General features: G+C 46.5%; 1 protein-coding gene across 2 annotated transcripts in view; it reads left to right on the top strand.

Annotated features, from left to right (window-relative positions):
• The first annotated feature begins 580 nt into the window (after nucleotides 1-580).
• NDRG3 (NDRG family member 3) overlaps nucleotides 581-13365 on the top strand; it is a 146957-nt gene continuing 134172 nt past the window's right edge. For both annotated transcript variants that reach the window (XM_068263741.1, XM_068263740.1), the window contains exon 1: nucleotides 581-695. The gene's annotated coding sequence lies outside the window, so the exon portion shown is untranslated. The remainder of the gene's footprint in view (nucleotides 696-13365) is intronic.

The following is a 13365-nucleotide window of genomic DNA, read 5'->3' as shown; positions in this document are numbered from 1 at the left end:
ACCACACCACACCGGTTGCCGCACAGCACACACCACACAGGTTGCCGCACAGCACACACCACACAGGTTGCCGCACAGCACACACCACACAGGTTGCCGCACAGCACACACCACACAGGTTGCCGCACAGCACACACCACAAAGGTTGCAGCACAGCACACACCACACAGGTTACAGCACAGCACACACCACACCACACAGGTTGCCGCACAGCACACACCACACAGGTTGCAGCACAGCATACACACCACACAGGTTGCAGGCAGCACAGCTCATAAGTTACAGCACAGCACACAGGTTGCAGTACATACCACACACACAAACACTACTCAGGACGCAGCAAAACATAGCGCAGCGCACACAGAGCGCATAGAACGCACAGACTGCAGCCAACTCTACGCGCCGCCCCCGCCTGGCAATCACAATAGCGCTGTGTATTAGCTGTCTGCGCGGCCACACATGGAAATGATGAAGCGGCCAGTGCGGGCCAATCAGCGCGCGTCTCTCACAGCTCTGGCGCGACCACCTGTCACTGACCGCCAATGGGAAGCCGCGTACCATAAAGCATTTATAGACGCGCAGAGGGCGGCGCTGCTGCTGGTGACAGTTTTCTAGTCTCTTCGCCGCTAGTCTCGGTTTGATTAATTACTGCCCCGCATCCGCCCCATCCTGACCCTCACCCGCCAGAGCAGCAGGTAAGATGGGCAGGAGGGTGGCAGCAGGGAGAGGGAGGGGGTGCCTCCTGCGCTGCGCTCACCACTGCTGCTGTAGCCTGCTCGTTCTCCATGGTAGAGTGATGGCAGTGCTGCCCATAGACAGGAGGAGGGTAGGTGCAAGGAGGCTCAATACTCACCTGAGGATGGATTGGGGAGCCTCACAGCCATGCCTCCCAATGAACTACGTTCCCCATCCATCTTCCTACCCATGGGAGTATGTGATGGTACAAGATGGGCGCAAATGGGAAGTCAAGCGATCGCAGTAAATTGCGCAGGAGTTGTCGCAGATCGTCCAGATCCGATCCATTGCGACAGTTATTGCCGCCTGTTGCCAAGTGTCATTTGTGTAAACGTGGCTCAACCAACGCCGTGATAACAAGTGATCGCTGGAAAAAATCGCTCGTTGTTGAAAATCACCTTGTGGGTACTGGCCATTCATCTGATGGCGGATCAGTCATCCCATTTGATGATCTAATCTGATGCAAATCTGTGCCGCCGCAAGCATGCCTGATGGATAACTTGACAGATTTTTTTGACCTGAAATTGGGCGAATATATTGATTGGACTTGCTGGGAAATCTCAGGCTGATGTGGTCAATCTGGTGCATGGTGGCAATGGTGTGCAATTGGAATGAGTGTTGACACCCCTGGTGCTGCCCCACCAATGCAGATGTGCCCCCCTCTGCATTTATACTTTAGCCGTCTGCCCAGTGCCTGTTGCTGTGCTCATCCATCCATCTTCTGCACTTGTGCCATGCTTGCAGCTGGTGTATAGCAAATGGCATGTGTGTGAGATCACACGCGTGCCACTAGTGCTGTATGCTGGTAGAAATATGGGGTGGCATTGGGGAAGATGGATGGGCACTCAGTGGACTGGTAAAGTATAAGGAGCTGGTTCACCCGGACGCTTGGAGTTTACTGCCCAGCATCTGGGACTCGTCTGTAAATGCGCCCATTCAAGTGAATGGGAGTGTTTACATTGCACGGTTACTGTTGATTGTGCAAATGCGTTGTTCCGATCCTGAGTTTTCACGGTTGTTTCAGGTGTCTCTGGACGCCTTATGCAGCTTCTAGTGTAGTTTCACCGCCGTGTCTTCATGTCCCCTTGCGGGGACAAAAAAGACGATCGCCGAAGAAATCCCCCAAATGAGAAGCCGCGAGAGTAGAAAAGATGACACGCCGGAAGCCGCCTGACTGAACTGGCCTGAAATGTGTGGACAGGGCCGCACATTTACATTAGAGGCGCAGCAATGCAGGTGGCAGATGTGGCGTCAAGAGGGCAGTTCCCAAAAGATTTAATGCTAAATTTGATTGAGAATTGGCTTGTGGTGTTACAGGCAGCCAGCAGATCTCTCTCTAAACAGATTCAGAGATCTTTGTCTGTTGGTTGAATCTGCCCATAGATGGCTAGCTGTGTAGGCACATTTACCCAGACCAGCCAATGCACAGTGTCAGCTGGCCTCTTGGACGGCCACGTCAGTTGGCACCTGTTCCATTTGTGTGTTAATATAATGTCCAATTAAAAAAATAATTTAGTGCAAAATGGATTTGCCATGTATCTTGTGCCTTTACTGCAGTTTTCCCATTGGAAGGGTTTCCATTCACTACTCCTAACTTGTATGACATTGACTTGTACCTGAGCTTATGAAATCTGACAGAGTAACTGTGCCCATACACTTGATTGATTCATCCCAGCAGATTTGATCATTATTATCAAATCTGTCAGAGATGTTGGCTGTTGTTCGTGATTTTGATTGAAACTATTGATTGTGCAGGCTAGAAGCCTACTATATATGTATTTCTGGATGAGAAGTTAGTACTGAATGCATGATGGGTAAGCGCCTAGAAATAACTTATTGTTGTTTATTTTGATTAAGCCTTGTAACCTACCACTGTGCCACATTTTACACTATTTGTGAAAAATGTCCAATACCCTTTTGGTGTGTAGAGCACTGTGCTGCTGCTGTAATCGTATTGTATTGTTTACTGTTGTATTGTTTTTGTATCCTTATGTACAGCACAACAGAGGATGCTGGCACTACATGTTGTTAATAATAAGAGTAAAGACAGAGGTGTGGCTTAGGAGCTATGGGTTCAACTGAGTTCTATACATTGGGCCCACTTCAAGCACGCTAGAACAGCCTCTGTGACCTGTGAAGGGCATTTGCCTTGTCAGAGAGGGGTAAGCAGGGGAGGGGAACAGTTTAATGATGATTACCAATAGTCAACAACAACAACAACAACAAATAACATTTGTAAAGCGCTTTTCTCCCGTGGGACTCAAAGCGCATAAGCATGGCTCCGACCATCGTGGTACAGGGGAAGAATTTTATAAATCTGGAAATGCCAGGCTAAACAGGTGGCTTTTCAGTCTGGATTTGAATAGCTCCAGGGATGGTGCTGTCTTTACTGGGTGTGGTAGGGAGTTCCAAAGAGTAGGGGCAGCATGACAGAAGGCTCTGTCTCCAGATTTTTTGAGGTGCACTCTGGGAGTGACCAAGTTTATAGAACTTGCTGATCTGAGGTTGTGAGAGGTGTGGTGCAGCTTCAGCAAGTCCTTCATGTATCCAGGGCCCAGATTGTGCAGGGATTTGAATGTCAGCAGTCCAATCTTGAAGAGTATTCTCCATTCTACTGGTAGCCAGTGCAGTGAGCGAAGGATCGGTGTAATGTGACAGTGGCGAGGCTGGTTTGTTAGCAATCTGGCAGCAGCATTCTGCACTAATTGCAGGCGACGCAAGTCTTTTTTGGGGAGGCCAGCATAAAGGGCATTGCAGTAGTCCAGCCGTGATGTGATGAAGGCGTGGACTAGGGTTTGAAGATCCTCTGGGGGAATCAGATGTTTAATCTTTGCAATGTTCTTCAGATGAAAGAAGGAAGATTTAACTACAGATGAAATTTGGTTTCTGAAACTCAATTCCCCATCGATTAGTACGCCAAGGCTGCGCACAAGGTTGGAGCTGTTTATGTCTGAATTCCCAATCCTGATTGGTGTTGCTTTAGGATAGAGCTGTTTTGATGGCGAGCACTGGCTTTGGACAAACAGGACCTCAGTTTTGTCAGCATTCAGTTTCAACCAGTTATCATTCATCCATGCCTGAAGCTCAGCTAAGCAAGAGTTTATTTTTGGGGTAGGGTCTGTTCCACCAGGTTTGAAGGACAGGTATAGCTGTGTGTCATCGGCGTAGCAGTGGTACGTCAGGCCATGTCGTTGGATAAGTGTACCGAGTGGCAACATGTAGATTGCAAACAGCAGAGGGGATAGGATTGATCCTTGTGGCACTCCGAATTGTAGAGGTGCAGGTTTGGACATTATAGGTCCTAGGGATACTCTCTGTGTTCTGTCAGTCAGGAATGATCTGAACCACTGGAGGACTGATCCACTGATGCCACAGTACTCCTGCAGTCTGTTAAGCAGGATTTCATGGTCAACTGTATCAAAAGCAGCTGAGAGATCCAACAGGATTAGGATGGAGCATTCCCCTCTGTCCCTTGCCATGAGCAGATCGTTGCAGACTTGGATGAGGGCTGTTTCACAGCTGTGGTGTTTCTTAAAGCCAGATTGTAGAGGGTCCAGGATGTTGTTTACTGACAGCCTGGTTTCAAATATATTGAGAGGTAATCTTCACTAGCATAGCGCCAATCAAAAGCTAATACAGCAATTTGAGGGCCTCTGCTTCCCCTTTTGCAATACCACAGAGTAGAAGTATCTTTGTACCGGTTTCCAAAATGGCCACCTTGCTGGGTTCTTTGCTCTATGGTAACATATGGTGGTGGCTTTAACCAACCACGGTCTTAAACACCCCTAGTGACAGGCTATTTTTTTGCAATTAAGGCCACTGCAGCTTTAAAGGCCTCGCTGCAGGGCCGTACAAATCAGCACACAAGTGATTGCCCCCCCCCCCCCCCTTTCCTGCCCACCAACAGAGCCTGCTTTTTGTTATCGGCTGTGTTGAAAGCTCCCAGGATGTTTTTTTTTTTTTTCTTTTTTTTTTCTAAATATTTATTTTTTCTTTTTCAAAAAATAGTAATCTATTTATTTATTTTTTTGGTACCACCCCTCCCCCCGCCAGCCAGTCAGCGCAATTGGCTGTCATAGGCTTCAGCTTATGACAACGGATCGCATTCTTGCCGCCCTGGGGGACAGCCGTGTCACATGGCTGTCCCCAGTACAGCGCTGCCATAGATTGCATCGCTGTACAGAGTACATGGACTCCTAGCCGCAATTGCAGCTGGGAGACTGATGGCGTAGCTCTGTCATTGAAGTGGAGATGCGCACACATAGGCGGGTGCTATCGCCTGCAAAACCCCGCCCCAGGACTTCACGCCAATTGGAGTGGTCCTGGGGCTGCCGTACATTCACGCCAATCGGCGTGAAGCAGTAGGCAAGGGGTTAAAGAGAATCTGAAGTGGAAATAAACTTTATATAATAATTTGTATGTGTAGTACTGCTAATAAATAAGCACAGATATGAATCTCGTATTTCCTGTACAGGAAGAGTTAGGCCTTGTGCATACCACATGCGATTCAGATTTGTGATTTTTGAATCGATTTTCAAATGCGATTCCGATTTTTTTTTTTTTTTTTTTTTTTTTTTTTTTTTTTTAATCGGTACTGCATGCTGTTTTTTTCAGCATTTTTCTTTTGCTAGCATCCATTTTTTGCAGAGAAAAGTTTAAAGGTTCAAAGTAGCCTGCTCTGTGAAATCATTTGAAATGCTGAGTATATTGTGGAAACTGCAGTTAGAGAATTATTTATTTGTTGTATTTATAAAGCGCCGGCATATTACGCAGCGCTGGACATTAGTTTAGGTTACAGACAATATTTAGGCGTGACATACAGCAATATGACAATACAGGAATACAAGAGAAACCAGATCACGCAGCACAGTAGGAGTACAAGGTAATGCTTAGTCAGTCACTGGATGGGAGCATGGGGATTAGGAAAGCTGAGTTCACTCAGATGCATAGCATGGGTGCACATTAATGGAGGTGCATGATCAGGTAGGACACAAAAGGAGGACCCTGCCCGAAGGCTTACAATCTAGAGGAGAATGATGCAATGTTAAAACACTATTTTCTTTGCTACTAATGTTCTACTAATTATCCGTACTACACAACCAATTCATTATATCATGAGTTGTTCCCTCCCCCCCCCCCCCCCCCCATCCTTAGCAATATTAGTGACTTCACACCACTACTGCTACTTGAGCAATGGAAAGATGTCATGGGGTGTGACTAGAGGAGCAACAGCCAGAAGGTCGTTTGTTGGCTATGCAAGTACAGATCATCCCTCACTTAAAAAGGAGTTGGGTTTCAGAGATAGTTGTCTTCGTGTACATAATATACAATACTGGGTTTTTATTGCATGTTTTTGTTGCAACATGTTACAGTATTGTATAAACTGTTAAGTAGTACAAAACACTATAAAAGCACACCCAAAACAACCAAACAGTTTATACTGTACGTTTTACCATGAAGAACCCAGGACTCCACTTACAAATTCAACTTGTTAAGAACAGAACCGGTTTCTTAGTAGGCAGACTGTATTGCTTTTTTTTTTTTTTGCCCTCGAAGGTTACCTATGATTTTTGCGTATGGACGGACTTTTAAGCGCAGCCTTATATTACCTTGTGGTACCTGATTTGGAGAAGGTTTCCCCTGCAGAGCCCTGTTTTGTCACTCTTAGACTTTGCACATCTGTCAAGTAGATGTGCAGGTGCCTCCTTCCACTTACCTCACCCAGCATCTTCCTCTTCATGAATATGGAGGAGAACGGTCCAATGTGAGTCCAACTACCTGAATTCTGACCCCTCTGGCTAATTGATAGAGTAGGTCCTAGGTTCTCAACAGGTGGTACATGCACCTCTAGGGGTACTTGGGCTGTGTTTTGTGCGTACTTCAACTTTTATTAAAGGGAACCTGGACGAGGTAATGGAGGCTGCCATGTTTATTTCCTTTTAAACAATACCAGTTGCTAGCTGTCCTCCTGATCTATTTGGCTGCAGTAGTGTCTGAATTTCTTACCTGAAACAAGCATGAGCTAATGTTATCGGATTTTGTCACACCTCTGATCTGCATGTCTGGGTCCATCGGCAAGCTCAGTTCAGCCTCCCATCTGAAAGAGGCCTAAAATTATACCGAAGCCACAACGTTAACACCTTATTTGTTATAGCCATCCAGCTATCAAAACCCAGTTCTGTCCTCGCCCTTCCTCCCTTTGATTTTCACAGAACAGATGACCAGGACTCCACATACTCCTTGATGGGAGTCTGCAACGTAACTGGTCACAGGGCTGCTCTTCTGCGCAGACTTCCAGTCTTCCTGGGGCAACCAGATACTGGTCCATACTACTAACTGTGAAGGGAGGATTGATTGAATGGCTGCTCGCCTATCCCACAATCCTCTGCCTCACAGCCCAGGAGTTGTTGCTGTGCTGGTGGCTGGTAGGGATGCTGGTTGGCGCCGGTAGCCATGTCGCCAAACTAAGGCAGGTGAGTTGCGTGTGCCACGCTTCTCCCTGACTGTACGGCAGGTGTGGTGACACAGCAGCTTGCCTGCAGACCCCATCACCCATAGTTACTCATATGCAGCAGAATCCTGAAGATGATCAATGATTGGATTGTAGATTGGCATTGAGCCAAATGCTTCAGCTACTTGTGTGATCTGCACGCTAACATGGAATATCTTCATCCCATCAATCTCTTCTCTTGAGATGATGGAGATGTTGATTTTAAGTTTGTTGCGAATATAGCAGTAGCAGGGCTGTAGAGTCTGTCGGAGCAATTTTGGGTACCTGGAGTCGGTGGTTTGGGTTTTTATTTTATTTTTTTTGTTTTGTACAGACTCCCTGGAATATACTGCTACTCGAAACTGAGTGAGGCCTCTCTTCCACAGACGGCTGTACTGATTAATTGTCCAGCAGTGATGGGTATATAGAAGCTGTCCCAACTGCCCCCCCAAAGATCCACCTCAGGTTCTCTTTAAGCAATACCAGTTGCCTGGCCGCCCTGCTGATTTATTTGGATGCAGTAGTGTCAGAATTACACCAGAAACAAGCATGCCGCTAATCCTGTCAGCTTCTTGCAGCCACCCAAAAAACATAGAACCAAAGCACCAGTTTAGCTGCACTCAAAAAGAGAACCATTTATTGCACATCAATATGCTTCACTGTTTGAAAATTTCAGCAAAAACCCCACTACAATATAGGGTAAAAATTGCGTATGTCTAAAATACGACAAGAGCTACCGTAATTAGGGCACCAATTCATTCACCTGAGAACAGCCACCAACACTCGCACCTCACTCACTAATTGCATAGATACAGACTAACCAGCAAGCTCATGGAGACCCAGAACTCATTGGAGTGTGTAAGGGACTACAATGGTCCTAAAAGCCCCCTTACTAAGATGTTAAGAAAAACAAGTTTGCTTTCCTAAAACAGAAAGAATTTGCGATAATCCAGGTTGGAGTGAGCTTGAGATGTCTCCTAGTGCAACACTGCTGAATATATGCAAATTAACCATTGTACCCTTAGAAGCTAAACACACCTCCAGAACCGCTGGAATGCAATGATGTCAGTTTAATTTGTACAGAGCCATAATAATCCAACATGCATACAGACTGTTTCGGATTGTTTGATCCTCATCAGTGCATGCAAGTAGTGACGTGACTGCACACTCCAGTAATGGCTTCCAAATTCGATGTGCCCGGCCAGTGATCCAGCAGCACCCTGGATACTACAGCTCAACAGAAAGGCTGAAGCCGGCACCATCTATTCAATTCTTCTGCTCTTTTATCAAAGCATTTCCAGTAAAGAAAGCAACGTTTCAAGGCTGCACGCCTCTTTATCAAGCTTAGCTGGAAGTTACAAACCCATAACAAACACACTGACATTTATACTATACATGGTAAGTAGCAGCCAATCAATTCAAATCCCTATCCACCAATCATAATGATCCTAAGCTGTCGGACCTGATGGGGAACTTGCATGCAGCTGCTGTGATAGGATATGGAGACTGAACCTTCCCATCTACTCAGCCCCTCCTGGCCGCATGACCCACGACCTCCTGGGTCCGCCTGTCAGCACTACGACTCCATCCACCCGCCCTAGGCAGACCCTTCACGCCAGGGGCGGCGCCAAAACGCCGTCCCAGCGTGTCTAGGCGGATACTTGGGAGGCGCGAGCGGCAAAAGGCCGCTAACGTCATCCGCTAGATGTTGAGAGGACGGAGCCACCGGCCAATCGGCGCTTTCCTATGCTAATGTGACATAGAGGTCGCGTCAAAACATACGGATATACGCGTCCACTCAGACGCATCCACATGGCTAATTTACATATATGCAACGCTACACTCGTAATAGGCATAGAAAGTATTCAATATCAATAGGCAATGAATATGACTATCAATGAAACACATTACTAAGGCTGGGCACAATGGAGCAATTTATAAAAAGGCAACAAATCAAGTTCTCTATTTAGACCTCTAGGCTCCATTGTGTCCAGCCTTTTGATCCAATATGCTTCCCTCCAGAGCAGCTTTCTCAGTCATACTTCTCTTACATATGTTGTATATGATATGTAGATCCGACAGTATTTAATTGCATCTTTATTGAATATAGTATATACCATTGTATACAGTTTGGGTATCTTGAATATTGCTGTGTAGTAATGGTGTACTGACTTTACCTTGACTTTACTTACTTTTTCTCTTCCTTTTGACTCAACCTCTGTCGCATTAGCATAGGAGAGCGCCGATTTGGCCGGTGGCTCCATCCTCAACATCTAGAGGATGACGTCAGCGGCCTTTTGCCGCTCGCGTCTCCCAAGTATCCGCCTAGACACGCTGGGACGGCGTTTTGGCGCCGCCCCTGACGTGATGTCACACAGGGCTCCTATCCGGTCTGCCTAGGGCGGGTGGATGGAGTCGTGATGACAGGCGGACCCAGGAGATCGTGGGTCATGCGGCCAGGAGGGGCTGAGTAGATGGGAAGGTTCAGTCTCCATATCCTATCACAGCAGCTGCATGTAAGTTCCCCATCAGGTCCGACAGCTTAGGATCATTATGATTGGTGGATAGGGATTTGATTTGATTGGCTGCTACTTACCATGGATAGTATAAATGTCAGTGTGTTAGTTATGGGTTTGTAACTTCCAGCTAAGCTTGATAAAGAGGCGTGCAGCCTTAAAACGTTGCTTTCTTTACTGGAAATGCTTTGATAAAATAAAAGAGCAGAAGAATTGAATAGATGGTGCCGGCTTCATCCTTTCTATCCTCATCAGTGCATGGCATGGATTAATTTGGCTCTATGCAGTAGGGCTTGTAACACCGAGAGGTACAGACTAACCAGCAAGCTCATGGTGACCCAGAACTCATTGCATAGATCTAATTAACTGACACTATATGTATAAATTATGCAGTAACCTAATGATGGTGATGTCCATCGTCCATGATTGGCCAATCAAAAATCGATGAGATAAAGTGCACTTTATATTTAGAAAAAAGCATATGCATGAATAAATATATGGTTCCTGAAAGATGCTTCTCAGTACTCCAAATCAAATGTACTTGCTGAAGGAATTCCTCCACCATGATGCTTTCACTTGACAAAGAGCGGTTTATCCGTTCGAAACGGCGACAGTCCGTTGTGACTAGAATTGGGCTGCAATGGAGGCGTAACCTATTCTGGAGGAAGTCCTCATGCCATTGTATACAGCTAAGAGCTATACTTACTACCAAGAGCTATAGTTACATTCTGGGAGTCCGGATATCATGGCTATTTTTATTCACTTTTTTTTTTTTTTTATATGTGAACAAATATTCTGCTTTTTAAGAATTGGCAAGTGCTGGTCATCTTTTTACTTTTTTGCTTGCATCAAGTCTGTATCAGCCACACAGGCTAGACCTGGCACAGCCGTTGAAGCAAGATAGGTGTGCTGTCCAAGAAGTACGAAATATAAAAAAAAAAAGCATACAACCTGGATAAAGAGGAGACCTTTTTTTTTATTTTTAATTTTTTTAGGGGCAGCTCGACCAAGTGCAATTCAGCATACTTCCAAGGTATTTGTGTAAATCACAGAACCTCACCGATTCAATTTGTCATCTTTAGCTGATTGCGGTAGTACCCCGTTACCGGAAGTTCACATGGGGGCGGTTGGGTCACACCATATTCTTCTCCCAACCCTCCAAACGAGTGTACAGACACCTGCCTTTTTCATCTGATTTGTATAGCGTGTAATACTTCCGTATGTGATGTTAGGAAGGGGGGTTTCTACCACATGGGAAATGCCCATACCATAGTCATCCACGAGGCGTGCTAGCAATGGCCATCGTTAATGCATTTCGCCCCCGGTATGCTTAAAAAAAAAACTTTTTGAGCATACCGGCCTTTTTTTTCTTAGCTTCTTGCAGCCCCCTGCAGTCATTCTGTGCCTGCACCATCCTTCTGGAACCTTCCAGTCAGCAGTGGTGATCCCTCACAAAGCTGTCTGGCCATGCATCTCATTGTGCCCACGTGCACAGCAGCGTATGGTGCATGCGCAGTGTGGGGAAATGACTACCACGCAGGTTGCTCCCAGCAACAGGAGTGCTATCAGGATGCAAGGGGCCACGGGGGCACAGTAGCCTGCGACTGGCCAGCTTTGAGGGGGTTGCCACTGCTGACTGGAGGAACCCAGGACTGCCCAGGCACAGGATTTATTGGGGGGGGGGGGGGGGGGGCTGTAAGAAGTCCCAGGTATGTTAAATCCTTCTCTCTTTTTTTTTTTTTTTTTTCCCCCCTTAGTGGTCTGAAACTCTGACATAACATTCACTAAAAATGTGTTTTCCAACTTTTTATAACTCGTACAGTTATCATATTTGCTTTTGTGCATAAGTAATGTTGTCTGTTTACAACTTACAAGTTTCCAAAGTGTAGTTTATCTTGCCCTAAAAGCTGTCATTGCATTTTATTCAAACTGCTTTTTATCCTATATTAACATCTTCTTCTAATTGTTCTGAACAGTGTGTGTGCTTGAAGCACAGAGAGCTTCAGAGAGCTAGTTTTCACTTGTTACACTGTGATTACACACACATGTAGCAACATTGGAATGTAAACCAAGATACTGTTATATCCAGTTTGGATGGGGATTTGAAGTTGAATTGCAGGACAAAGTGCTTTGTTTAACCATTTCAGTGATGTTCTGCTAAAACAAAATTCTGGGTTAGTAGCTTTCAAACTGTGAGGAATCTTTTAGAGCAAAGTAGAAATGCTGACTTTCAGACCACTTTAACAGGCTTTACAGTATCCCTTTAACCCCCCTGGCGGTATGAAAAATACCGCCAGGGGGCAGCGCAGCAGTTTTTAAAAATTTTTTTTTTATTTATTTATTTATTTTTAAATCATGTAGCGAGCCCAGGGCTCGCTACATGATAGCCGCTACTCAGCGGCATCCCCCCGCCCGCTTCGATCGCCTTCGGCGATCTCCGTTCAGGAAATCCCGTTCAAAGAACGGGATTTCCTGGAGGGCTTCCCCGTCGCCATGGCGACGGGGCGGGATGACGTCACCGACGTCGGGACGTCATTGGGAGACCCGATCCACCCCTCGGCGATGCCTGGCACTGATTGGCCAGGCAGCGCACTGGGTCTGGGGGGGGCCCGCGCCGCACCGGATAGTGGCGATCGGGCGCGCGGCGGCGGCGGCGATCGGGGTGCTGGCGCAGCTATCAAAGTGCTAGCTGCGTCCAGCAAAAAAAAATTATTTAAATCGGCCCAGCAGGGCCTGAGCGGCACCCTCCGGCGGCTTACCCCGTGTCACACACGGGGTTACCGCTAAGGAGGTTAAGGCCCTTTAAGAGAGAGTACACTAGACTTGATTTATACTTACCTGGGGCTTCCTCCAGCCCCATGAGCAGCACTGAGTCCCTCGCCTTCCTCCTCAGCCCCTCTGTCCCGGCACTGACTGCTGGTAATCCGGTCGTGTGCACGACCCCTCATTGTGTTCCTGTCCCCTGGAGCGTTCTGTGCCCACGCAGTAGTACTGTGCAGGCGCAGAATGCTCTAGGGGACAGGAGCGCGACAAGGGGTGCGTGCACGGCTGTGCCTCGGATGCGCAGAAGGCCGTGACTGCCTGGATTACTGGGAGACATAGCGGCTTAACTGAGGGGCTGAGGATGGTGAGGGACTCTGTGCTGCTAATGGGGCTAGAGGAAGTCCTGGGTAAGTATAAATAAGCGCTAGTGAACCATCTCTGGACCTCTTTATGTGATCAGTTTGTTCTGGGGAAATTTGTAAGACATTCATTTGGTGTATCTCTATCTGCTTTGGCCTATAAGGAAAAAGACAATCCTGACCAGCAAATCCACTTTCACCTGAATAAACTGACCATGTGCATCCCCATGGATTCTAATGCACATGAGCATTAGAAACTTGCCATAGTAATTCAGTTTTGTTAACCCATTTTACTTTGAAACCTGTTAAGTTTACTCCCTTCTGTGCCACGCCAGGCAGTTGTACATTTTTAATGTTTAACAGGTAGGTGTCTGTGGCATTCAGTTGCTGCTTATGTCATTTGAGACATCATTGGAAGCTTGTATTAATGTATAACAAACTTTAAAAAAAAAAATTCCCCTACAAGCTCTGTTATATGGTAACTTGCAAATGCTAATATTTG

The sequence above is a fragment of the Hyperolius riggenbachi genome, chromosome 12, assembly GCF_040937935.1.
Source record: "Hyperolius riggenbachi isolate aHypRig1 chromosome 12, aHypRig1.pri, whole genome shotgun sequence".
Taxonomy (NCBI): domain Eukaryota; kingdom Metazoa; phylum Chordata; class Amphibia; order Anura; family Hyperoliidae; genus Hyperolius; species Hyperolius riggenbachi.
Note: the sequence above shows the minus strand (reverse complement) of the source record. Positions and strands in the feature narration are given on the sequence as shown.